The sequence below is a fragment of the Podarcis erhardii genome, assembly GCF_964252035.2.
Source record: "Podarcis erhardii genome assembly, chromosome: 11".
NCBI classification, from domain to species: domain Eukaryota; kingdom Metazoa; phylum Chordata; class Lepidosauria; order Squamata; family Lacertidae; genus Podarcis; species Podarcis erhardii.
In genome coordinates this window covers 34,269,543-34,296,469 of record NC_138501.1, presented here as the reverse complement: position 1 = coordinate 34,296,469, position 26,927 = coordinate 34,269,543, and the positions used below count along the sequence as shown (strand labels likewise).

The window sequence follows — 26,927 nt, the reverse complement described above, 5'->3', positions numbered from 1 at the left end:
GTGATGTATTTCCTGTCTTGGGGTAAGAGATAAGTGGCTACTTTATCAAAAATGCCTTTGTCGGGCATGCAGCTGACATGCTCCTCACCTCAGAGTCCAGACAAACTTCATTTCCTCATTTGTTCCTATGCACACAATGCAGAGCCCCATTTGGACTCTGTGAACAGCAGAGATTTTGTGGCTGCTGCATCTTCTTCATAACTTCTCGTATCTCTGCTGCATTCAATCAGATTTGAAAACGGGATTTATTTTTCAAGAGTAATGCGCTATTCCAGCTGCTTGTTTACTTCAACTACAGATAGCAATTATGAGTAGCAGGGCACAGCTCAGCAGATCTGCAGGTTGCTTTGCTAAGCACATAGAACATGTTTATCCAATTCTACTGGAAAGAGCAGAACCTTTGGAGACCCGCATCAGCAAATTGGTATATTGTTGTGCAGGTGGAATTACTCCTCCTTTTGGCCAATGTCTGGGCATGTAGAAAGTTTTAAAATTGTGAATGTGTGTGAACATAACATGAGATGAGCCTGCTGGATCAGCCAATGACCCATCTGACCCTGCAGCCTGTTCTCACAGTGGCCAAATGGATGCCTTTGGGTAACCAACTAGCAGGTCCAGTGTACAAGAGCACTCTCCCTTCCCGTGGTTTTCAAAATCTGGGTACAGTCAAACCTCGGTTGTCGAACGTAATCCATTCCTAAAGCATATTCGGATTCTGAAATGTTCGACAACTGAGGCGTGGCTGCCGATGGGCTGCAAGAGCCAATGTGGTGTAGTGGTTAAGAGCGGTAGTCTCGTAATCTGGGGAACCGGGTTCGCGTCTCCGCTCCTCCACATGCAGCTGCTGGGTGACCTTGGGCCAGTCACACTTCTCTGAAGTCTCTCAGCCCCACTCACCTCACAGAGTGTTTGTTGTGGGGGAGGAAGGGAAAGGAGAATGTTAGCCGCTTTGAGACTCCTTCGGGTAGTGATAAAGCGGGATATCAAATCCAAACTCTTCTTCTCTTCTTCTTCTGCTCTCAAGTGGAAGCTGCATCAGACTTTTGGCTTCCGAAAAATGTTCAAAAACTGGAACATTTACTTCTGGGCTTTCAGTGTTTGGGAGCCGAAACATTCCAAAATAGAACTTCAGAGCATGGGAAGTCACCCAAAAGATATATAATTTGGCATTGAATATTTGGCTTTTTGGATTGTATTATAATTTGGAATGTTTTAATGTGGTTTTTATTGGATTGTTAAAATGGAAAATTTAATACATATTATATATTTTTTTTAAAAAGAGGCATTTGGGAACCGAGGTTTGACTGTATTGCGCGGACAGGCGGAGTCCCCAGATCCTGAGTGGTCCCCCCCGTCATGTGGAATAACGACTCTAAACAACGTGCTATGGGATTAAATTGGCCACAACTTTATTAAATTTCAAATGTGGGTAGACCTTGGCTCAGGCATTGGGCGTTCTCCCTCCCCAGTCCCCAGTCGGGGACCTAGGGAGCATCAGGGTTATCCAGTGTGGGGGGGGGGGGATGGGCCGGCTCTGGAGAACATATGTTCAAGCAGAGATAGCCGCCCCCATTACGCCGCCGCTGCAGGGGAGAGCAATGACGACCTTTCGGCGTATGGCCAAAGCCTCCCTTCAAAAACCCCTTTAACGGGGAACCCTGGTATTGCTGCCGCAAAGAGGAAGATGGACTAAAGGATTCCGCCCAAGGCCTGATACCGCCAAAGTTGTGACATTTTGCTACGGGAAAGGTGAAACCTGCCAATGCAGGGAAATTCCTTTCCGGCCCTTTAACAGCGACCTTATCGTAGCAGCGCCCGCATACCTGTGGAGACAGGTTAACCTGCAAAACCTATGAAGAAAAGTTAACCTGCAAAATAAGACATTAACTGAGGGTGGGCAGGGTAGGAGAAGCTCTGGAGCCAAGTGAGGATTACCAGGTAAGATCTACCCTCTATTGTGTGGGCAGGTAATCCCTCCCCCTACCTGGCCTGGTTTCCCTGGCAACGCTTCCCCCAGGTGGGATTGGACAACTCACTGGGGTAGGCGGGGACCTCCAGGTATCCCACCTGAGGGAAGGCAAAGCCTATGCTGATGGGGCCACTCCAGATCCAGGGCTGCACGCGTCCACGCAAAGGGCGCCCCCCATTTTTAAGCGGGGAGCGGTCATTCTGCTTCCAACTGTGGAGGCAGAGCAAAGCCATCATGGCTACTCGCCATCAATTAGCCTTCTCCTCCATGAATTTGTCTAATCCTATTTTAAAGCCATCTCAGTTGGTGGACATCACTGCCTCCTGTGGGAGTGAGTGCAATAGTTAAACCATGTGGTGAAGAACTTCCTTTTATCTGTCCTGACTCTTCCAACATCTGTATTTCTTCTGTGAAAAACATTTCTGCAAGCTTGTATGGATCGTTGAAAAGTGACAGAAATAACTGTGTAAGTAAAGACTCCAAATGAACAACAACAACACTCTACATATTCCACACTCTTTTATTTTTAAATTTAGAACATTATATCCGGGTTTTCTCACAGAGACCCCAGAGACTCCTGGTTTATAGAAATGAACTGCAGGTAACTCTCAACTCACATGGGGATTACGTTTCAGGGATAGCGCATAAAGGCAAAATCACATATAGTCAAGACACATTGGATTCAATGGTGTGTGGGATTGTCAAAGTATATTTTTCCCCAGACACCCACCCCTTTTAAATTTTATTTTTGCCGAGCATGTAAAGCTGAATGTGTACAAGTTAAATGCATGTAAATTGAGAGTTACCTGTGTAGCAACTGCAGTGGGATTAAGTTAACGTCCCAGTAAGGGCACGGGCTTTAGACCTTGCATGCAGAAGGTCTCAGGTTCAATTGCCAGCCAGTGTGGTGTAGTGGTTAAGAGCGGTAGATTCGTAATCTGCTGAACCGGGTTTGCATCTTCGCTCCCCCACATGCAGCTGCTGGGTGACCTTAGGCCAGTCACACTTCTCTGAAGTCTCTCAGCCTCACTCACCTCACAGAGTGTTTGTTGTGGGGGAAGAAGGGAAAGGAGAATGTTAGCCCCTTTGAGACTCCTTCAGGTAGTCATAAAGCGGAATATCAAATCCAAATTCTTCTTCTTCTCTTGGAAGGGCTGGGAGAGAACCCCATCTGCTATACTGGACAGCCAATGCCATCTTCTTAGACAATACTGATCTCAATGGACCAGGGGTCTGACTCAGTATAAGGCCATTTCTGTGCTCCTATTCCAGTATCAGAAGTCAGATAATTAACTAAAGTGGACCAAATCCTTGTTTATTTCGAGAAAAGTATAATTACATAATGAAAAAAACCATTCTACAGTGATGTTAGTTAGTGATGTGCTTTCAAAACTTAATAAAAGCAAACAGAAACATTGCAAAACTGGAAGGAAAGAGCTAAATGATTTAAAATAGTAACAAACTTTATTTCAGCTGCAGGCATCCTGTTTTTAACCTCTTCTAAATGTGATTGTGAGGTTCAAATACCACAATCTGTTACTGTAGAACTAGATCAGTTCACCTCCAACCCAGTCTAAGAGATTATTGAACTCCAGGCAATAGCCCTCAGGAAGGAAGAATTAAGATAAAGCATATGCAGCTTGATATTAACCGCTTTTATTTAGAATGAATTTCAGTAAAGCTTTCTTCAAAGTAAATGTGCTTAGAACCCAGCTTGAGACCCAGGTTTGCATTAAGATCTGGTTAAGAATACTTCAATGTGTAAGACGTGGATTTTTTAAAAATACATGGAATTTTTGGGAAAGAACTTTTCAAAACCTGAGGAAAGAGATTAAATTGATACCAATTATCCTTTCTTGTATTATTCAGGTTAGAAGTTGTGCCATTTGCTTGAACAGGGATGTGCAGATGAACCACACAAGAGCTAAATGTTGGTTGGACCATGTATTTAATTTTCACCTAGAAAGCCTGAAATCCCTGTTACTCTGGCCATCCACCCCAACAGAAATTCAATGAACAGATAAAATGAATTAATGTTCCGAAGTTTCTCTGCTCCAATTAAACACCATATGTTTGTTTCTTACCCTCAACCAATTAGACAAGGCCACAAGCTGTTCCGAAAAGACCTGCAGGACAGCTTGCCAAGATTCCCATTCCCAGAAAATAGTGCACTCAAGATCTGTGTGTTCTAATTCAGACTTTGTTATTATTAGGCTCTCTATTTCTATTTACTATGGTCATGAAGAGATGAGTAAGCTATCAAATTACTGTACAGAACACATACATTTGCAATGCATAGACAGAGCCACACAGAAATAAACAAAGAGATGTTATCCAATAAAGTGCAAGGCTCTGATCTATTCAACAAAATAAACACTAAGGGTGGAATTTAACATTGTTCCATCGTTTAACAAAAGTTCCATCATTTCTGCTTGCCCAATAGAACAATATCCCCTCTCTTCCCCCATGTGCTTTTCTGACACCCCAAAGCCAATGGGAGCATGGGGGCACATGGGGGGAGGGAGAAGCCCCATTGCACTAGTAGTAGAAGTCCTTGCACAGGTTTCTGCAATCAGGGCCAATTAGTAAAATCCCACATCCTAAAGAGTATTGTGCTATTAACAGTTCAGCCAATTAAACAGAGCAATATTTGATATATGTTTAGAACTGTCGAGGTTCCAGTACATATGTTATGCACATGTGGTGGATCTGTGGGAAGATTCAATCTTGTTAGAAGGATCAGCAGAGGCTATATGGTATATGAATTCACAATGGCCATGTTTGGTTATCATTCTTACTTTTGGCACGAAAACTCGGAAGCCATCTTGGAATTTTGAGGGCCACTCTATTGAATATTGTTCAGCATTCAAGTATTTGGGTATCACTTTTCAGCATGGGCTTAGCTGGTCAGCTCACCTAAATATGTCCATCCTGGCTGCCCGTAGAACCATCAAAGCTTTGGAGAAATTCTTCTATGCAAAAGGCGGCCAGTTGGTTCCACCAATCAGAAAAGCATTTATCAGCAAAGTCCTCCCGATGTTACTGTATGGGGTTGAAATCTGGGGGTGGAATTTAAAAACACTACAACGGCTTGAGATTCTACAAAACTCCTTTGCACGAAAGTTACTGGGTCTCCCCAAGGGCTCGGTTGCTGCACAGTTAAGAACAGAACTGGGCCTCCCCTCCATTGTTGCGAGAGCCCACATTAGAATTATTAGTTTTTATTGTAAATTAATCAAAGCCCCAGGTTCCCTTTTAGCCAGGCAAGCCTTTTTAACTTGTTCTCATAGCAATAAATGGTCCAAGGCCATGGAGACTATTACTGCACGCTACTCCCTCCCAGATCTTGACACACTGTCAGCTTGGGATCAACATAAAATCCGGGCCTGGATTCTTACAAGAGACGAGGCCATGGACCGGGCACAGTCCACAACAGCTCGCCTCTCCATGTGGCTCCCTAAAGTGAAAGTGGTAAGATCTCTTGCCAACTACTTGATAGACCTGACGGAGCCCAATTTGAGAAGAGCATTTACCATGGCCCGTTTCCATTCTATACCCACGGCCTTCCTCCAGGGGATTTACTCTAAGACCCCTATTACTCAGCGTCTATGTCCATGCACAATGAATGAAGTTGAGGACTTCATACATTTCTTTTTCTACTGCCCTATTTATGAGCTAATAAGAACTAAGCTCCTCCTTTTGATCCCGTCCACCATCACATCTAAGGAAGACTGTTTGAAATCGCTTCTTGTGGACGCAAATCCCCAAGTTACACGTGGGGTGGCAATCTTTATAGTGCAGGCCTTAAAACTCAGGGCTACTCTGACTGGGTAGTGTGTCCTAGACCTGGACCTGTTTTAATTCTTTTATTACCTTTTAACCTAATGTGCCGAGCCTATTTTGGGGCTATTATATGCTTTATATACATCCGCATTCTAGATTCCCGGCGCCGGCAACTAAATCTTTACATTATTGTCTTAGAGTAATTTAAATGTCATAACCCCAGTAATATCGCTTTGAATTTTGTTTGGTTGCTTGTTTCTAGCATTTTTGTTTTATCCTGCTATGGCTGTATGCTAATGCAATAAAGGTTTGATTGATTGATTGATTGATTGATTGATTGATTAACAATAGTTTATCATAATGAGAAAAAGTCTAGCCTGACCCCTGGCTCATGTGCTTCCCCTCCTTCTCCAATCCAGCCACGGGGAGCAGATGAGAAGCATTTTTTCAGGTTTTATTGAGCTCAGTTTGCTATGTTGTACAAGCCCAACAAACTGTGGGAACCTTAAGTGAAGTTTGTTTGAAGCAAGCCAACGTAAAGCCATAGTTTACAAAGCTGGCTTATTTCAAATAATGATAGTTAAGATTAACCACAGTTTAGAGTTCAGTGATTAATTGAAACAGGAAGCAACAGCCAAGCAGGAGGAGAGGGAAGCGGGGCACATGATCCTGGAGGAGGCTAGGTTGATTCCTGTCACTATAAACCATAATTTATCCAGATGTCTAAATGCAGCCACTCCTTACCAATGCAACCAGCGTATTTTGTTTTGATCCAGTGCATAAAGAAATAGCAAGACATTGCAAATAACTTAATAAGAGCAAAAAACAAGATAAGATTGAGTAGGGGAAGAAGAGAGCTCCTGAAATGTTTTATTTATCAAAGGATTGAAGAATAGTGCCGTTAAAATGCAACCCTCTATTACACCTCTTGGTGTTAATATTGAACTTGAAAGAGCACCCACCAAGTTCCCTCCCTCTTGCTCTGCTGAAATGAGAGTTGAAAGGAGCATCCTATTGTAGTCAGTAGACTAGCTTGCAGCCTGTGCTTGAAGACGGTGGGGTTGTGGTACCCATGGTAGTTTCTGCTGTTTGCAGATGTGCCTACTGGTCCAAAAAGATGGGCAACTTCTGCTATCATGCAGCCTCGAGGATACAGGACACACAATGTACTCTCAGCTTCCATGCTGGGAAGCTGCTGTCTTCGTAGATATCTTCCGTTTTTCTGATAGTGTTCTTCTAAGGCTGGAGAGATTCCCATTTCAGAGAAAGAATTATCAGGCTGTGTATAGGAGGGCAGAGAGTAGAAATAACCTTTGGTATGGTATATGGAACCTCAACTGGGAATACATTGCAGCACTGGGAATTCAATTTGCAAAGTACACCGAAATGGGAGGGTGGGGGAACAATCAACATCCCAATGTGGTCAAATGGAGTGTGCGGATCTTGGGCATGGTAAATAAGCTCAAATATAATTCTATAGCTTGTACCTAGTAACTGCCCTCCAACGGGACAGTAGTTCCTTTAACCAGAGAGTTCCTTGCAATAATTAACTAAAGCAATATCGCCACCTGCTGAATGTTTCATACATAACAACATATTCTGCTTTACTTTTCTCTAATTGGGCAGTGGGTCAAACTAGCCGTGGCATGATTTGGACCCAATGTGTTTGGTTGTGGCTTTCCTTTTTCCATTTTCGGGGTGAGGTGTGGGACAAGTAAACCATCAACCACTGCAGGAAAGGGCAATTTGAATTGGGGCCACAGAATGAGAGGGAAGCAGGTTTAACTCTTCCTCCATACCCACCAGGGCTCAGCTCCAGCTCCCCTCAAACCTGCAAAACAAAACAAAACACCAAAAACCACTTTTCAGAACAATTCTATACTCACATTGTACTATGACCAGTGATGTGTTGCTGCTTTGACCCATTTGTTCCAGGCACCAAAATGGACAGGCCTGTGGTTGCAGCACCAGGGATAGCTCAGAGTGAGAAATTTGCTTCAACAAAGGTCCAATCTGAACTGAGTCCTTGCATGTCTCTTCCTCCAGTCCTCCTTTCCCAAGCTCCTTGGCATAAAGAAGTAAACATTTTCAGTGGATTAGATATTGCTTGAGCTGTATCCGCTCTTGGAGCCAGTTTTAACTAGTCGGGTATCAGGGGGAAGGGCCTTTAAAGGTAAGGCAGGGGAAGAAAGAATATATTAAGGGAGATGAACATGAAATTGAAATCTCTATATTTTGCTTTCTTATCAGAATTCAATGCAAAGGCATTGCAGATCACACCAAGCCACATATTAGATTTCCCGAGATCAAAATACATATGAATGAATGCATATCCCATCATTATTTATAGAACAGTAGGGGAAGCTTGCCTTAAACTTTATGCAAAAGCAATGAGACAAAGTTATGTACAAACACTTCTCTGCAGGGAAATGCAAGACTGGCTGAACTTAAATATTTGGCTCATGCCAAATAGTGTAGTCCTTGGAGATGCACAGCAACCGCCTGTTCTGTTCTTCCAACAGAGTTCTGCAGCACATCTTAAGGAATCCTTTGGGAGTAACAGTCTCTTACTTTCCCCCTGCTCCTTTATCAGCTTTCTTTACCAGAAACATTCTCCTATATCCATGGAGAAGAACCCCAGAAATGCTAACTAGAATGTTATAACTTCATTTCCCGGGCTAGAGCAGCTCCACAGACATTGTTGATGCATTAGGTCATAGCATCCTGATAGTATCAGAAGTTGAAACATTATTCGTTGGAAAATCCCATATTTGAGAACTTGGAGATGTTAATAAATGCCCCAAAGTTTGAACATGCCCAGCATCGCATAGCAAGAAATCCAACCTATGGTTTGGGTTGATATCCTAATTAGCAATTATTTCGTGGAGTAGCCTGAAAAGTGAAAGCTGTAGGTGGCTCATAATGGGGCAGAGAAAATAAAGCTTCATTCTCAGTGGCTTAGTGGTAAACTCGGATGCTCAGGAGCTCATCATGGTCACATTCATAGCCACACTCCCTGGGAGAGTCCATAGCCATACTCGCCAGGGATGTCCAAAGCTATGCCTCCAAGGAGAGTCCAAAACTGAAGGCAGCTATTCCATTATTACATACACACACCAAAGAAGAGTAGTACATAACATAATACTCAGTTTATTGGGACTGGCTTGGCTGCAATTCTTTGCATAGTTTCCTATGAGAAAGCTCCACTGAACTCAGGGCATGCATGTGACATTATGTGTGCGACACGCATGATGTGACAAGCGCTGAGCCTGGCGCAACACTGAGGGGGCCCAGCCCTGTGCCAGCAGATTTTGAGGGGATGGAAGGCACCTCTGCCCCTAGGAGGTGGTGCGCCAGTTTCTAAGTGCAGGGGTTCGACTTGTAAAACAACCTGGAAGGAATTCACCTAAGGAGCTCTGTCTGTGTACTACAGAAACTGTTTCAAATACAATGCAGACCCTGCCTATGAAGGTTGTTGCTGTTTTTAAAAAGTTGGTGACCTGGTCAACCTCAGGATTTGAACTGGGGTCATGGGACTATGATTGCAGTGACTGCAATGTTGTAAGGGCAGTCAGGGCTCTTTTCACTCACAGCATTGAAAATGTCCTCTAACTGTACAGTTTCAAATCTGTTTCTGGAATCTGAACTGGAAATCGAGTGGGCCATGGCCAATCTATTTTTTTACTTCAGTGTTGTTTTGCTATTCCCACCATAAGCAGCAGAACAAATACGATAAGGAGATATCATATAATAGAACGGCACTCCTGTTAACTTTGACAAAGGAATCTGATTCAGTATAAGTAACTGACCCATTCAGACTGGGAGAAAATGGAGAGAGTCACACAGGCAAAAGACACTCATCTATCATGAGAGTCAAGGTGGAATTCATTGCCACAGAAGCTCAGGGAGTTCAAGGTTCTTTAAAGCAACCAAAATCCATACTTTTTATTGAGTGAGTAGGATATATGCAAGTTATTGTAAGAATGGTAATTAAGCTCAAGGAGAGCTTTTTCCTGATTAATGTGAAAACGATAGTCTTGAGTTGCATTTCCAGAGAAATTCCTGCATAACCAATCCACCACCTTCTGTGCCGGGACTACAAATTGCCCTGTGTTTATGGAGTCTTTCGAGATTCAAATAGGTGTTGCTTTTTACTTGATTTCTTTCCTAGAAAGGTTTGGTGTGGTTTAATCTTTCATTCTCCTTACAGCAGAGAGAATTTCTGCTTAATTAGAAAGCTCTGTTTTCTCCACCATACCTTATGCACACACTCTCTTCTCTCTCTCTCTCTCTCTCTCTCTCTCTCTCTCTGAGATTCTCTGGCATCTCTTTCCCACCCTTTACCCACTTCTGTGATTGTCACTTATACCTAACACCTCCATACCCCCCCCCTCACATTTTCTCACTTTGTTTTTCTCATTTCTTTGCTTTGCCCTGCTCTCATCGAAAAGATTTCTAGGTGGAAAGAAGTAAGAGAAGTCTCAACAGCATTCACACTACTGGGTGACACACAGATTGTGTTAAGCGCTTACACGTAGCAAAGGAAAAGAAGAGGCACAGAGAGGCGTTTTCTTTATTTAATACATGGGTACCCAGCCTTTCCTCCATGGAGCTCAATAAGGCTTACATGGTTCTCTCTCCCCACCTGAGATATAGCAACTGGCCCAAGGTCAACCAGTGAACTTCATGACTGAGTAGAGTTTCCAAACTGGTCTCCCAAACCCTACACCAACCCTCAGACCACTACTTTAGGGAAGGCCATTGCTCAGTATCAGAGCATCTGCTTTGCATACAGAAGGTCCCACGTTCGATCACTCGAAACTCCTGCAAAGGCTGGGGAAGAACCCTGCCTGAAACCATTGAGAGCTGGTGTCTACTGAGCTAGATGGACTGATAGCATAAGACAGAACATGGGCTTTTCTCCTGGGTTTTTGAGTTCTAGGGAAACCATAATTCCCCTTCAACTGGCACCCCTTTTGATTTGGGAAGATAAAACCCCATGTTAGTTCTTCTCTGGTGATTTTTTGGTTTTCCATTAATGATTCGATTCAAGAACCCACTAATTGCCTGGCCTAACTCGAAATAGGTAGCAGAGGCTGGGCAGATTCCTGGGCCCAGTCACATATCTGGAAAGTCCTCATGTTAACCCTTGCCAATTCATCTGAATAGGCAAGAGGGGAACCACTGAGAGCCTGATGAAGCTGCAGGGCAAAATATTTCTTTGTAAAAAGTTTCCTGATAATTGGTCCTGCCATTATCAGCTCATAATCACCTTCAGTACAGCCATCAGGGTAGAACTTTAAGGCAGACATTTTAGAGCCCCAGTCAGCTGAATGAGCAGTGCAGCATGACTGATTTTGACCACATTTTGAAGGAACTTAAATAATACATCTGCTCATCTAAACAGGGTAGGCATAAGACCATTAAGTCCAGTGGGGCTGCAAGATCAGTGATAAAATCAGTTATAAGATGGAAGAACTGCCCCATGGCTCTGATTAGCAGTGGTATCTATGTGGCTATGAGTGGAAATGCCAGAGGAGTAGAACAGGCAGACCTTGGTCTCACCCATCAAGGAAGATCTTATGCCCTTCATATAACATCTCTCATCGGTCTATCTTAATTCAGAGAGCCTGGTTGTGTGGGTGATATTTCATTCGTATGAACTTTCTATTTCCTCAGCTTACTGAACTGCTATAGCATTCAGCAGTATCATCACCCACAGCTATAAATTGTCCACTTACAAAGATTCAGCACTTTCTGAATTGGCTTTGAGCTCCCAATCCATTACATTTTGATGCAATATTCATAAAACATAATATTGGTTGCAATACAGGCTTCTTAATAGCAGCTGGCATCAATGGGAAGGTTGCTTCTCTGTGTCCTGGCAGGCATTGGGGCAGGGATGGGGATTATATCGCCCATCATCCCTGGGGTCCATGCTGCCAACGCTTATGGAAGTTGGAGCCCACAAGCAGAACCTAAACACAACAAACACTCTCCCCATCTGAAATTCCCAGCAACTGGCGTTCAGAGACAAATTGCAGTACCCCAAGATTAGCTGAGCAGTTTTGAGCTGGAGGTTTAATAGGCCGATCTGCAGCCTCGTTAACTAGTCATGGGGCCCAAGTTTAGACCAGAAGAGCTCACAACAGTGAACTTGAAGAGTCCATGCCCCTCTCCTTGAAATCATTATAATAATAATAATAATAATTTATTATTTATACCCCGCCCATCTGGCTGGGCCTCCCCAGCCACTCTGGGCGGCTTCCAAAAGAATATTAAAATACTATGATACATCAAACATTAAAAGCATCCCTAAACAGGGCTGCCTGGGATTATGAGCCAATCCCAAACTCCTATAACATTTTGGGTCAGTTGGTAATGCTTTTGTCACAAGCATCATATACCCTGTCAATGCAGTTTATCAGTGCCAGCAACAGAGAGACTTCCAATCCTTTATCCTTGGCACTTTGGACTCTGAGACAGCAACAGCTCAGCCCCCAGGAACCCTGGAAATGTCATCCTCTGGTACCTCAGGTTCCCTGGTGACAACATGAGCAAGGACTCCTTGTGCCCGAGTCATTGGCGTAGTTCACAACAGCGTGCCAGGCATATAAGTACTTTATAACCATTTCTGGAGGGTTCCATATTTGGGGCATGCCCTCAGTATCCATGCAATCAGCAGAATGTGTGAAAGGGGCCTCTAGGCAAGTAAAACAGTCAGATTCCCTTTTCATGTATTCTACTGAATGCACAGGTATCAAGGGTATGGCCAGAGGAGGACACCAATATTAGGCACACCTTCACTCATACATTTATTGATCAGATGGATGAGAAGTATTGGTAGTCACCTTCATTTCACTAAGGGCCCAGAAAGTGGACTGAATCATAGAATTGTAGAGTTGTCAGATACCCTGAGGATCATCTAGTCCAGCCCCTGGCAACATAGGAATCTTAACAACCAGTTCCCCATCCAATTCGAAACAATACTGGACCCTGCTTAGCTTTGCAGATGGGTTCTTAGGATTACAATACATGGATTGAAGACACAGGTCAAGAGTGATGAGCTTTTTCAGACTGAGGAATGTATTCCCTGCTGGGCAACCTTCTGAGAGTCACATGGCAGTGGTGGGTAGGGTCAGAGGCTAGTTTCTAGGCTCCCTCGCCTTACTCCTCACCAAAGCTACCCCCTCCCCCGGAGCTCACCAAAACCACCCCTCCTCTCTCCCATTAGACCTCACCAAACTTCTGCTTGCTGGCCGGGGCCTCCCACCCACTCACTCACAGACCTTTGTCTCTAGTTCCCTCCTCCTCACCCTCCAATACCACTGTGATGGCCCAGCAGCTCTGAGAGCCCAGTTTGTCACCAGCCTGCAGGTTAAAGTGCCACCTGTCAGCAACTACATGAACTGCAGTGTGGCAACATCCTTAGTAAACTATGCATTAGGAGAGAAATTGGCGTGTGATTGCCCTAAGTTTCCAAGATCCATTTTTTCTAGCTGGAACTAATACATATTCTCCCTTTTACTTTAAGATCATGTAGAGAGGCTTCGCTGGGCGCCGCCCTCATGAATTTCAGAAGATGCTCTACTTAACCTAGTTGACACAGTGCTCCTTTTTTCTTTCATAAACGGAGCACAATTGTTTGATTTGATATTACTGCAACTGTTTTGTCTGCTTTGGCTTTCCTTTTGGAAAGAAAAGTGGAGTGCAAAACATATTGTTTATTGCAAACAATCAATGAATGGTTATGATTTATTTAATTTGTTAGTCAGCTAACACAGGCCAGTCTCATGAAGTAATGATATGTGTAGATGATTCCTCAAATGGCCTTTATAAACTGGGGTACATGAATAGAGCTGCAGCAATTATTTGTAATCTGCTACTATTTTAATGTTCTGCTTTAACTTTCAAACACTCCCATCATGTGATTCAATTCCTTTTTTCCCCCTTTTCCTTTTTTTGCTTTGTACATGAGAGTCTTTCAAGATATAAGTGAAGTGCTTTCTCTCAGCAAGCTAAATGCATTTCGCCACTGATTGAGGCAGCCTATTTCAACCACTGACAGGAAATGACCGGAGCAGTCAGGTCAGGCTGGGTGGAAAGAACAAAATCCGTCTCATATTCAATCAGGCACCAATTACAATTTATCAGCAGGAGAGCGGGTCTGAAATGAGTTTCTTTTCAAATGGAGCTCTCTGCACACTGCCCTGGATGTGAAGATGCCTGAAAACCAGTAAATAAGCCGACGTACTTACTTATTTTCAAACAGTTTATCTGTCTGGAATTTCAGAGGGGGGGGAACCTAAATATCTTCAGTGCAAGGAAATTTGTCAAACCATATTTTGCTTTGTTTAGGTCTGAGCTTTTATGCTTCTGTTGATACTTCTCCCAATTTGGGTTTGATTTGTATATGATTAGTTAAAGATGTTCTGGTCTCATTTCCGAGGACAGTAGATAGAACAGTCTGTGGTCAACTCCTCACATTCTGGAAGAACTAAGTTTGAATGGAAATTGAACCAGGAGCTACAGAGCAAATTTCTTCCGTTGAATAAAGAGTTTGCACAGAGAGCAGTAGCAGCTGGGATGGTGGAGCAGAGCCGCGGAGCTCTCACTGGTGCATCTGTGAAGCCCCAGGACCACCCAGGTAAGCTGCAGCAATGCCAGTGATGTGAGGATGACTTCACAGCTCTACCCTACCACACCAGCAGCTACTGGTAGAGAGAGATCAATAGTTCCAAATAGTGCTGGTAAAAGCATGGAATCATAGAGTTGGAGGGACCACAAGAATCATCTAGTCCAAGCCCCTGCAATGCAGGAATCTTCCACTCAATGTGGTGAATTTAAACATTAGCAAAGTCATATAAATAACAGAGACAGCATCTCGATAACACTTTACTAAGGAAACTAAACATAACAGTGTATAATCTGAGGCAAAATGAACAAAGGTTTTGTCTTTCTTGGTTCAGACTTTGTACAGGGTGACATTAACCAAACACACAGAGGGGGAAACTACCTCAGAACTCCACAGCCAATCAGAGCCTGTGTTACCTCACTAGAGATCATGCCACTCTGAGTGGTTGCTAAGTGACAGCTCTGCACATACCTCTCTGGGTAGTTATCGCTGAGAACTAAATTAACCCTTAAGTTACACACTGAATGATCTCTGCTGCTGTACTTCCAACATAGGGAAGTTTCAGTCTATGTCAGTGGTGGGGAGCCTCCTGCCCACTGGCTTGACTAAGACCAGCACAGATCCCAGTTTGCCCCATGAGGGTCAGGTGTTGGACAGGTAAGGACATGACTATAAAGGAACAACCAGGAGCTTAAAGTCGGCTCTCCATTGTTCCTTTGCAGACAGTGTCTACAGAGGGGAAATGTCCATTTGCAGATGCAGTTTGAATCCAAAGTGCTTCTGCAAATGGATGTCAAAGATTGACATCAGCTGACTGGTGGTTACAGCAAGCTCCTTTAAACTGTGATTGATGGGTGGCCCCACCCACTTGTCAAAGTTGGCCCATGGAGATGAAGGAATTAAGGTATCTCACTAGCTGGATCCAGTTCCCCACCCCTGGCCAATGCCATTATAAACTAGGTGATTTTGTTTTCTATATTCATACAACTGCCCCAAATTGTATAAAACAGCTTTTCCCAACCTGGTGCCCTCCAGACATTTTGGACTACAACTCCCATCATCCTTGACCACTGGCCATATTGGCTGAAGCTCATGCAAATTGCTTGCAGAAGGTTCCAGCTTCAGTTCTTAGTTTAACCCTAGGGGCTGTGGAAGACTCCTGCCTAAAAGCCTGGAAAGCTGCTGCTGGGATTGACAACAAATGGACCATTGGTCTAATTTGGTAGAAAGCAACTTCCTGGGTTCCTCTGCAGTCCAAAACATATGGTGGCGGCAGGTTGAGGAAGACTAGTATGAATCAATAACAATTGTAATGGATTATTCTAAAAGAAAATGAAAGCACAATTAGAACACTGTTCAAAACTCCATGAAAAGTGTGGAAATCCCACTGGAACCTCCTTTCTTCAGCTGGGTGTTTGTCGATGGATTTGCACCACATTGGATCTTAGCTTCAGAGTTCATGGGTGGCTGCTTTCGTCTGCAGCACAGTTCCAGTGGCACAAAGGGGAAATACCTCCATTCCCAGTTGCGCCGTTTAGCTCTGCCTTGATTATTTATGTTTCTGCTCCAACACCCCCCCCAAATCTGTATCTTTAGACTGAAAATGTTAACCTAAGGGTTGGAGAGCAGCACACAAACATTAGAACATTAATCCAGAAGGAGGGAAGCAATGTGATGCTAAAAACTTTTTGTTATTTAAACTTTTTAATGTGCACTAGTGTGAAGGGAAGATTCAAACAAAAGGGACATGTTCCCAATGAAAACTTTGTTTTCATCCTGAGCAGTAACTGGAAGTAGGGCCAGCTCTCTAGGCACAAATGTCAAGAACAGGATATGCTTGGAAGCCCAAATCCTTAGGCCTCCCCAAGTTACTAAGCCACAATGTCCTTTATTAAAATATGCAATCTTCTGGTCTTCCCAGTAGCCACCTAACAGTGCAAGTCAATGGACAGGCACCCCAAATATTAAATTTCCTAAGGGTAAGTCTAGTCATAGACTATTAGCCCCAGAATGTTTGGTCTTGGGTTTCACTCTGAATGAGTAAGCATTTATTTATTCATTTTTGGGGGCATGGGGTTTAACAACAACAAAAAAGCTGACCCAATATTTAGACATGATTTTCTTATTTCAGTGGATCATCCCATATCATGTGTCCAATTCCACCTCCCGCCTGTGTTTGGTTTGAGTCAGAGCTTGTCATTTTCCCCATCCTTTGCCTGTCTTAGCTTCAAACATTTCCTTTTACGAACAGCTTCATTTACCCCAATACATACATCAGTGCAGACACCTGCTTTGCATCGCACACTGCTCTTATCCATAATATATCTGCAAGTCTATTGTACTGCGAGCAACAAGGCTTGAGGCAGGGATGGGGAAACTCATGTCTCCGAAGCTTTTCTGTCTGGCACCTGGGACTCTCTCTAAGCCACAGGACATTCCCACCTCTCACCAGCCCTACTCTACATCCTCCACAAATGCTTTTGCCTGGCTGGTGTGTGTCCTTGAAGTGTGATGACACCCCTTGCTTGTCTGGATGGAGGGGTGTGTGTGTTTGTCAAAATCTGTGGCTTTTGCATGGCTAGGATGTAGCTTCCTGTACAAAGGTTCAGGTAACTTCCCTTGGGTATAAAAAACGTTTCCCACTCCTGGCTTGAGAGCAAGATCTCCCCTTAACATATATGAAGCAAAGGAGACTTGCATCATGCAGAGAGCTGGATGGGGACATGGGAGTTGAGTGTGGATTTGGGCAGCTCTCAGCATAGTGCCTTCTGCTGGCTTCCTCCCGCATGAGTGCCCCCTCCATGGGACCAGGTAGGCTTACATGACAGTAGCAGGCAACAGTGTTTGAATGAGCCACTGGTTTCACTGGGGCTTCTGCAATAGAGTCCTCTGAAGACAGCAGTACCACATCCTCAGGCCAGAGGTTCACTGACTCCACAGGCTCATCTGGTGGAAGGACTTGTTGGGCTGTCTATTGCATGTCCTTCCTTTTCTGGTTCTCAGCCTCAGTCCTGAAGGTGGGGGATTTGACTACAGGATCCTGACAGCTATGCACATTTTGTCTTTCAGGGTTTTATGTTGTCGTTTTGCCCCACCCACCATTGGAATATGACCCCCAAAAGGCTGGCCAAGTTTGAATCTGGCCCTCTGATTGCCACAGGTTAAATGGAGATGTCAGACTATAAACTTGTCAATGACATTTGAGCACAGCACCTCCCATTGGACCTGTACTAAAGCTTTTTATTTTATTATTATTTTTTTAATCTAGCCTTGCTTTGCTCCAGCAGCTGCATTATACTTCATCACTGCCTTGCCAGAAGGCTGATGGAAGACCAGCTGCCACCATATTACAGCTGCTTAAACAGAGATGGCGTTCAACAAAGGCAACTGCTGAGGCAGATTCACAACAGGGAAAGTCATTTTTTATATGCTAGTCTTTGCTGCGTATTTTTTTAAAGAGACTGTACATTTCTCCCGAGCATTTTCATGCTGTTGTGCTAACCCTGGATAGAGCATCTTAACTAACAACCAGTTGCTCTTCTCTCATCTTTTCTGGTTGGAACTATGCCAATGAGCAGGGTTGGGATCAGCAGTTGCCATCTTTCAGTAGCTACTGGGCCTCCAGACCCTAGTAGGGCCTACCATCAATGCTTGCCATGAGTCATCTTTTAAAACACACACACTTACTGGCTTCTGGAGGCCGCCATCTTTGTTTTTGACAAAGCCTTGAAAGATGGCTCAAACCAGGAAGCCATTGTTGGGGGGAAATATCACCATCCAGAGCCACCAAAGCAAGCTTCCCATGAACCCAGGAGCAGCACTGTTACATGAGAGGACCCCACTTGGCAGCATTTTGCTCCTCAACCCTGGAGCTGACTCTGACACCAGTTATACAACCTACCCATGCCCATTTCTCCCTCACCCCCTTGTTTCAGCCTGCCTGATCTAGTGAATTGGGGAAGAAGGGAGGAGTCATATTCAAACACTTTCACAGTAGCTGCTTTGGGTTTCAGATGCTCAATTCAAGGTGCTTCTGCTGACTTTGAAACCCTTCTTTGGTCTCCGGTTTTTCCTCAGAAAGCACCAACCCCCCTATGAGCCTCCCCTTTTAAATCATGAAGTTGCCTTATATTGAGCCATCTAGGCCAATATTGTCTATTCTGACTGGTGGAGTTCCTTCTTACTACTGTATCTCGGGTTGCATCTGGGATCTTCTGCTCTGCCAGTGACATAAGGTCCATTTCCTTTTAAACATCTAGTTTGGGGGGCCTTGAGATAAATGCCATCAGTAAGAGCAATAAAGGTGGACACAGTAAGAAAGAAGAGCCTTCGCAATGGTAGCTCTGAGGCTTTGGCGGTAAGGTAACTGTTGGTGTTTTGCTACAAGGCTAGTTTAGTTTTTGTGTGATTATTGTCATCTTCCTATGTTTGATGTTTTATTTTACTTTCATGGGCTGTAAGCTGCCTTGAGCTTGATGGTGTAGGTAGATTATACAACTTTTAAGTCATTTTTAAAAGAGAGAAAATATTACCCATCTCTAGCACTAAAGTCAAATTTAGAAATAATGGAGGCATTACTCGGCAGTGTTGTGGGATCCTGTATACCTTTGGTTCATTAGCTACTCTGATTTTTAAATAGTTGTTTTATGAGAACCTAACCTTTCCTCAGCCTTCTCTTTCTCCATTAAAAGGTTGATTGCTTCCTCTCTGGAAACAATCCTATGCCGGGAATTGTTGCATAAAAGAATAAAAATCAGCCAGTGAAGACTTGGCAAAGGATTGTGGGAGAAACCCAACAGAAGTAAACTCTGTGACATGAAATAATAATTTTCCACAGTACGACATCCCTTGAATGTGCTCCTCCTATACGATATATAGGATGGATGAACACTTTAAACAGCATTTAGTTCTTAGTAATGGATAGTATAGTGTTTTTTATACTGTCAGTCGAGTGAGTGCAGCTACCAGCAAGGCAAAGTCAAGGTGAACTAATGGAGAGGTGCAGTGCTAAAAGGGGCCAGGGTCATCCCAATACATTTTACTGCTTGAGGCAGAGCAACAAATGGTGCCCCTGCTGACTAGGTCAAGATGAGCACAGTACACAAAGGTGGCCAAGTTATTTTGGCACTTACTCCCACAAGCATCTCTCCCTGGCAGTAATAAACTGGCAGAGCAATCCTAGGTATAGGAGGTTGGCAGAACTTATGCTGCCTTAAGTGAAGCCAGCATTCAGCCGCCCCTATTCCAAAACATTGAGGAGCAGATCTACCACCTCCTGAGTCAGCCCAAGCCTAACGGAGGGAAAACAAGCCTTTAAAGCAGAGAGGTTTTTTACACCACCCTTTTTGCCAGCATGCATTGTGCTGTGTTGCCAGGTCATGGGGCTGAGCTGAAAATGGTTTGCAATCGGTGTAAGAATCTCATTCTCCCTCCCCACCCCCAGAACGCTCCTTTTCTGTGCCTTATGCTAGTGTAAGTTCCACCAGTTAAATTCTGCCAGCTGAGCCTCGGCTGAGTCAACACCAGCCCAGCTCACCTAGAGGGACTTACGCCAGCATGAGCCAGGATGAGGGACTTAACACTGGTGAAGCCCCAGTGCATCTGTGACAACCCAAGATCCAGCTATTCCAAACTCACTCATCCCAGAAGTTACTGGGTTTGGATTGCATGGGGAATAATTACTGTAACCGTTTGCTTTCATGACACCCCAAATCAACTAGCTGAGGTAGCTGCTTCACTCTGCCTAACAATAGGGCTGGCCCTGAAAGGGAAAATTACTAGGGATGGAGGGGAAATCTAAATTCTGCATTTTTAAACAGATATAATTAGTACCTCCTGAATCAGAATGTAATTATCCTCTGGATTTCACACTTCCTCAAATTTTATGGTACAGATCTCACCTTTTTAAAAAAAAAAATGCCAAAATGTGTTTAAAATGTGTATTTTAAAATAATTTTCAAATGTGTACATGGAGATAAAATATGGATTGCAATATGGGTTTTGATACCACTTTTTAAATTAAAAAATAAAGAGAGATTCCTGTGGAATCAGGACAAGATAAACTGATGAATGGACATGTGATAAACTGACAAGGACCAGAACTAATTATTCATCCCTAACTATATTACAGAGCCAGAATACAAATAGTATACTTAGCCCAGAAAATTCTCTGGCCCCAATTAAAAATGTTGAGAAGTGTGTTAAAGTAGACAACTGTGTATGGACATACATCCGACTCAGTTTGAACAGTTGCTCTGTTTGCACACGAGAGCATTTAAACTCCACCCCCTTCAAGTTGGAGCCCTGCACATTCCCCACTGAGCCAGAGAACCACCCCATGGAGTACAACGAGATGCACAAACCAATGTGCCTTTGGCTCCTGTTTCAGTTGTGGGGAGGCTAGATCTCACCCCTTATTCTTTTTTTCCTCTAGTGAAGTGTAAGGTAGTAGTATTTTTTAATTTATCACACTTCCCTGGGTTTCTTGAGCCAGAAAGAGACCAATGGGAAATAGTAATGAATTGGGGGAAGCGTTCTAGAGGCTTAAATTCATTCCCACAATAGAGAAGCTTCTTCCAGACTCGGGAAAACAAACAAGGGAAGGGGGGTTGGGAAATAAAAGACAAGACATCACCGGTAGGACAAGCAACATGATGTCTCCTTTAATCTCAGCATCCTGCTAATGCTTCGTTGCCGCTCTAATTTGGCTGTGCAACGTGCTGTTTATTCAGCATCTTTCCTGTTTTTTTAAAAAAAATTAAAAAAATAAAGATGCAAGACATTAGGCAGAAAGTCTGCCTGGTTTCTGGATCACACAAGCCAACAATTAAAGGCCATTTTAAAAGCAACTTCTACACACACAAAAAATGAAATAAAAATAACGGCTGATGTGTTTTTGGCTGGCTCAAGAATCTAATCAAAGAAATGCATCAAGGACAAATGTGATACGTGGGGAATAAGCTACCCATTAAGTACATTGGCTTGTTAGGGGTGAATGAATGTGCAATATATACAGATGTAATGCACCTTATTATCTGCAATTGGAAGGAGTTGGCTTGATACAGATGCATTCTAGTTTTAACAAGATGGAGAGTGAAGGAAGAGGGAGCCCTTTAACAGAACCAGGAGGAGGAGTTGACCAATAAAGCTTGAGAACTATTGGGCAGTTTTTAAGAATTGTTGTGAAGCTCTTACATTTATTGGCTGGCATTAATGATGGTGGCAAAAAAGGGGGAGGAATCAGGATAAGCTATAAAACCAACCTGACTTGCAGACTTCCTAATTAATCTATCAGAGGTCAGTAGTAAGATTTTTTAAAATAATACTAATTTCAACATTGTAAGCACAAGTCTCCACTGCTATGGGAGAAGGGCTTGTTGCAAGGATGATCCTATCATTCCTGGCCTCTGGGGCTGATGGGAGTTGGGGTTCAACAACATCTAGACAGGTTCCTCATCTCTGGCTTGGTGCAGCTGAAATGCAAAAAGCTACATTCATAGAACTATACATTCAATATGTTCAATACATTCAACCACAAAAGTGAACTGATTTTATGAAGGTGGCTTTCATAACAGGAAATGGAAAAGTGCCCAAGTAGTTATATTCCAGAACATTAGAAGATGGCTTGCAGTGGCGTAGCGTGGGGGGTGCGGGGGGGGCCGGCCGCACCGGGCGCAACATCTGGGGGTTAGGGTTAGGGGGCGCAAATCCACGGGTTAGGGGGCGCAAATCCATGGGTTAGGGGGTGCAAATTACTTGCCTTGCCCCGGGTGCTGACAACCCACGCTACGCCACTGATGGCTTGAAAGCCAGTTCACACAAGCAGATGACTGCTGTATCAACTGATGACTGAGGTCCATGTACTTAGCCTTAGAATGGATACAAAAGAAGGACTACAAGGTCATGCCAAATGCTAAGTACATGAACTCAGCATGAATTCTTCAAGAGTAGCTTCATTGGATGAATGCAATGCACTCTGGGGCTCCTTTGGAAGAGTTTTTGGAAACTTTAGATGGTCCAGGCTGAAGCTACAAGGATGTTAGTAGGTACTCACACATGGGGACATATTTCACATATCCTGGATTGCCTACATGGATTGTCAATTTGTTTAGAGCACAATTCAGCATTATGGTGATAACTTTTAAAGCAGGCATAGGCAGACTTCTGAAATTTAGTTTGTTTTTCACTAGATGCAAAAGACATGTGCTCAGAATTAAAGAATATGATGCCTCTGAGCATATTCTGAGTCTAGGAAATTGTTTTCAGTACCAGAACGGAATGGAATTATTGGTCCTTTCACACACAGTATCTCTTCTGATTACCTCTCATCATTTCAGCAGTCCTGTTTACGTGGAATATATAGCTTTGTTCTTGCTATTGTTAAACAATTGGGAGTCAGGAACACTTGCTGGTGTACTGCAAACTACCCAGAAATCTACCAGTAAATCCTGATCTGCTGTGTGGTTAGAAAGGTCATTTGAAAAAAAGGAATTCCTTCCTGTTTCTTTTTGGAGGTGGCAAACTTAAACTAATTCTATTCCAGTTCAATTCACAGATCATTCACGGGCTCCTCTGCATATATATTTTTCAGTCATCAGGTTTTTACAAGCTACTCTGACAAATTATAAAATATACTTAATAATACTAAGAAAACAACAAAACACACACAGTGTAATGTGAACAAATGTTTTATTTATTTTCCTCAACCATGACCATGATCTTTAAGCTTAAACAGTAGCCTTACTTTTCATATAGATAAAAGTGGTAAATACAATGGGCACAATTGAACACAGAGTTAAGTGTGATGAAAACAAACAAACACACACACACACACAACTAGAGTCCTCAACTAGGGACTCAGCTAGATTGGCAAAGAAAAAGCATTTTATATGTGTTGTATATGCAATATAACACTGTGACACCAGATGGTGCTGTGGAGTCCTGTCTTTCCCTACCAGATTTCCCTGTATGAGTTTGCAACGTGTTTAACTGAATCGCTGGACCTAGGACCTGAGAGACCAAGGTTCAAATCCTCACTCAGCCATAAAGCTCACTTAGTAACCGAGTTGCAGTCTAACCTTACCTCACAGAGTTGTCATCAGGATACAATAAGCAGGAGAGAGCCGTGTTTGCCACATTAAGCTCCCTGGAGGGAAAGTAAGATATAAATGTAATGATAAAGAAATATATGAAAGGCAAGGCACCTTGCGATAATTTGATCCTTGACAAGATTGACAAGCATGCTGAACTGATAAAAGCTGACTTTGGCCTTAGCTGTGCTCTCCTTTTTTGCCCGCACTGATGTTAAACCCAGACTGCCAACCTGTTCCAATAAGGCAGGAGAAATTCTTTCTGTGGGGAACCACATAGAAATTATCTACACCAACCCCACACCTGGGGTTTTTCATCATTCTCCACCATGCATTTTTCATCATTCTCCACCTGAGGGCCATCATTAACAGGCTCTTTGCAGGAAGAAGCCCTCACCCTTTAATCATTATATATGCAGATAACTTTCTGCAGGCAAGTGATAAACGTAAGCAGTTAATATGCTGAGCCTTAACTTCAAAATAGCCTATTCATGAGCATCTTCATCAGCAGCATAAAAGGCTACTTGATCTTGTAGCTTTCATATGTATACATTACCAAACATGTATATGATGTGCTGGGAGCTCATTATTTCAATTTGTAAAGTGTCATCCAATTAAATAGTGAAAAGAAATAATGGCAATGAAATCTGGCTGGTGAATCACAGGCACACAAACATACACACACACACACACACACACACACACACACACACACACAAAACACAGAGACAGTAAAATCACCAAGTGCTAGAGGCAAAGAGTACTTAAAGGGCCAAGATTTGTTTCTGAAGTGTGTTTGTTAGATGTGACAAATGGCAGCTAAGACTAGGAGCCCAAATCTCACTTACAGCAGGTTCTGAAAGATTGCATCCGCTGCTCTTTCGGCAGGAAAAATACGTATATTCACAATAGATTAACAAGAGTGCCAAATTTACTTCAGCAGCTGCAGTATGTGAAACAGCAGACTGTGTCCTTAACAGTGCCTTGGTGTTCATGTGTGTGCATGTGGTAAGTAAGGCTCAGGGCCTGGGACTCATGGGAATAAGAATGAGGTCACAGAACAGGCTGAGCAAATGTAGAGCAGAATTATTGTCTCCAACACTGCACAAGCGATGTGCTACTCATGCTACAGGACTTCCCCTTCTCCTTTCTCCATCCTCCATCTGCTCCAGAGGTCCCCCAACCATCTGGAGCAGACTTTGAGGGTGCATGGGGGATCTGCTGAGGAGAAGAAGGGGAAAGTAGAAGTCATTTGCATGAGCAGAAGGGTGGCATTAGGTGCGTTCCTTCTTGTTTGGCTTTTTTCCCTGAATCACAACAGCCATTCAGCTCTTCCTCCCATTCCCCCATGTGGTTTAGTAGACATCTGGGGTAGACTAGCCTCCGTGACTAACCCAGGGCATTCTGAAATACTGACTGGGGTCAAGGAATGGATCTGTCACAAATATTCTGGTACACTGAAATGCATGCACGCTAGAGAGACTCCTCCCTCCAAGGTTGAACTTCTATAGATCCCAGGGAGGGAGCAGTAACACAAACAGAATTGTCATCCTTCAAGAGTCAGTTCCAGCAGCATCACTTGAGTGGAATGGAGCAGCAGCAGCCTCATGGCGGTGAAATGGGAATGGAGCAGGGAGATGGAGCAGCTGGTAGAGAATTTGGTGGCTAGGTTGCTCCCTCTCCCTGTTCCATTCCTATGAGAGAAAAGAAAGGTGCTTCCCTTGCCCCCGTTCTTTTGTAGCTTGGTGGTTCTGTCTGCATCTGTCTGAACTATTGCTGTGTGCATCCAGATAAGTACATCCTTGCCTGCAGATCATCTTTCAAAGCTTCAGGTAATCAAATGAAAATAGGAGAGCCCTGTGCACTTGCTATCTTCATAATGAGAAATGCTTTTTCTTCAGTTATCGCCTCTTTTTGGAGTTTGATCAGCAGGATTGTTTTGAAACACTGTAGATTTATGAACAAAAGCTTGGATCTGACTGGAATTGTCTCTAGCCAGCTGTTGTCTGGCATTTCTAAATCCCATTTTCTAATTTGCAAGCACCTTCTCGTTAGATGGCATTATAGATTCCCTCCCCCCACCCCCCAATATACCTACAGGACTAATAACGCAAAAGTGAGACTTGAGCTGTAACCTGGGAAAACTCACATTTGTGATCTAAAAGCTGCAATCATAGGCACACTTACTAGAGAGTAAGTCTCATCAGTAGAACTTCCTCTGACTAAGATGCATAGACTTGCATAGTAACTCTTTTTTATAATAATAATAATAATAATAATATTTTTAAACTCAGCAATAAAGCATCAAGTCTTTTCTAGGTTAACATCAGTAGCATTGCCAAAAAAAGAGAAAACACATCATAAAAAGAAGACACAGATTTGCATGAGCTAACTGATATGTATAGATGCAAAATCAGATAGAACTACTACATACCGTATTTTTTGCTCTATAAGACTCACTTTTTCCCTCCTAAAAAGTAAGGGGAAATGTGTGTGTGTGTTATGGAGCAAATGCAGGCTGCACAGCTATCCCAGAAGCCAGAACAGCAAGAGGCAGTGGCGTAGCGTGGGGGTGCAGGGGGGGCCGGCCGCACCAGGCGCAACATCTGGGGGTTAGGGTTAGGGATAGGGTTAGGGGACGCAAATCCAGGGTTAGGGGGCGCAAATTACTTGCCTTGCCCCGGGTGCTGACAACCCACGCTACGCCACTGGCAAGAGGGATTGCTGCTTTCACTGCGTAGCGATCCCTCTTGCTGTTCTGGCTTCTGAGATTCAGAATATTTTTTTTCTTGTTTTCCTCCTCCAAAAACTAGGTGCGTCTTGTGGTCTGGTGCGTCTTATAGAGCGAAAAATACGGTAAGTTAGATAGAAATACCATACAGCTCACCACCACGGAGAAGACTGTGAGCAGGTGGCCCGTGTGTCTGCTCATTCTGCTGTCCAGATAGTAAGTGTGGATGGGCAACTACAAGCCCCCCCTCCCGCTTGCTCTCCCTTCTGATCACTCTTTAAACCAGGCATGGACCAGACAATCCTTCAGACAAAGGACTGACCTCCGACAGCCCTTCAAACTTCCATAAAGTGGGGCACATGACTACCCTAATGTAAAGCTAGTGCAATCCTTATAAACGCTGAGTGGAACAACGTTCTGCTGAATCATCCTTATGCTGTGACCAATCTACCGTGTAAAAGCTGTTCTATTTTCAGCTGGCATCTTCCCCAAGTCTTATTTTAGGACTCCTGCCTTGAGTTACCCATCTCCGAATGAACACAATGGGCAGCTGTAGCAGCAGAACTATGAACCTAGCCATGAAGTGTGATTCACTTCCTAGCTCATGCTCAGGTGCCATCATTAATTAGGCCTGCAGATCTACAGATCTTACTTGATAGGATTTAGGGCCTAATTTATATGCTTGCCGAACTGCAATTCCAAAGTGTTAGAGAGGGCACA

General features: G+C 43.5%; 1 protein-coding gene and 1 long non-coding RNA gene across 3 annotated transcripts in view; one reads left to right on the top strand and one right to left on the bottom strand.

Moving 5' to 3' along the window:
- Positions 1–6,141: 6,141 nt before the first annotated feature.
- Positions 6,142–26,927, bottom strand: part of HTR1A (5-hydroxytryptamine receptor 1A) — a 45,569-nt gene continuing 24,783 nt past the window's right edge. The window contains exons 2-3 of one of the 2 annotated variants that reach the window (XR_014161326.1): positions 7,639–7,816; positions 6,142–7,031 (exon numbers count right to left, since the gene is read on the bottom strand). The gene's annotated coding sequence lies outside the window, so the exon portion shown is untranslated. Of the gene's footprint in view, positions 7,032–7,638; positions 7,817–7,895; positions 7,918–26,927 lie in introns of those variants that run through there. The other variant, XR_014161327.1, reaches the window with a different exon arrangement.
- Positions 10,943–17,787, top strand: LOC309352297. The gene is made up of 3 exons (XR_014161236.1): positions 10,943–11,160; positions 14,202–14,399; positions 17,457–17,787. It is a non-coding gene; the product is annotated as an uncharacterized lncRNA (long non-coding RNA).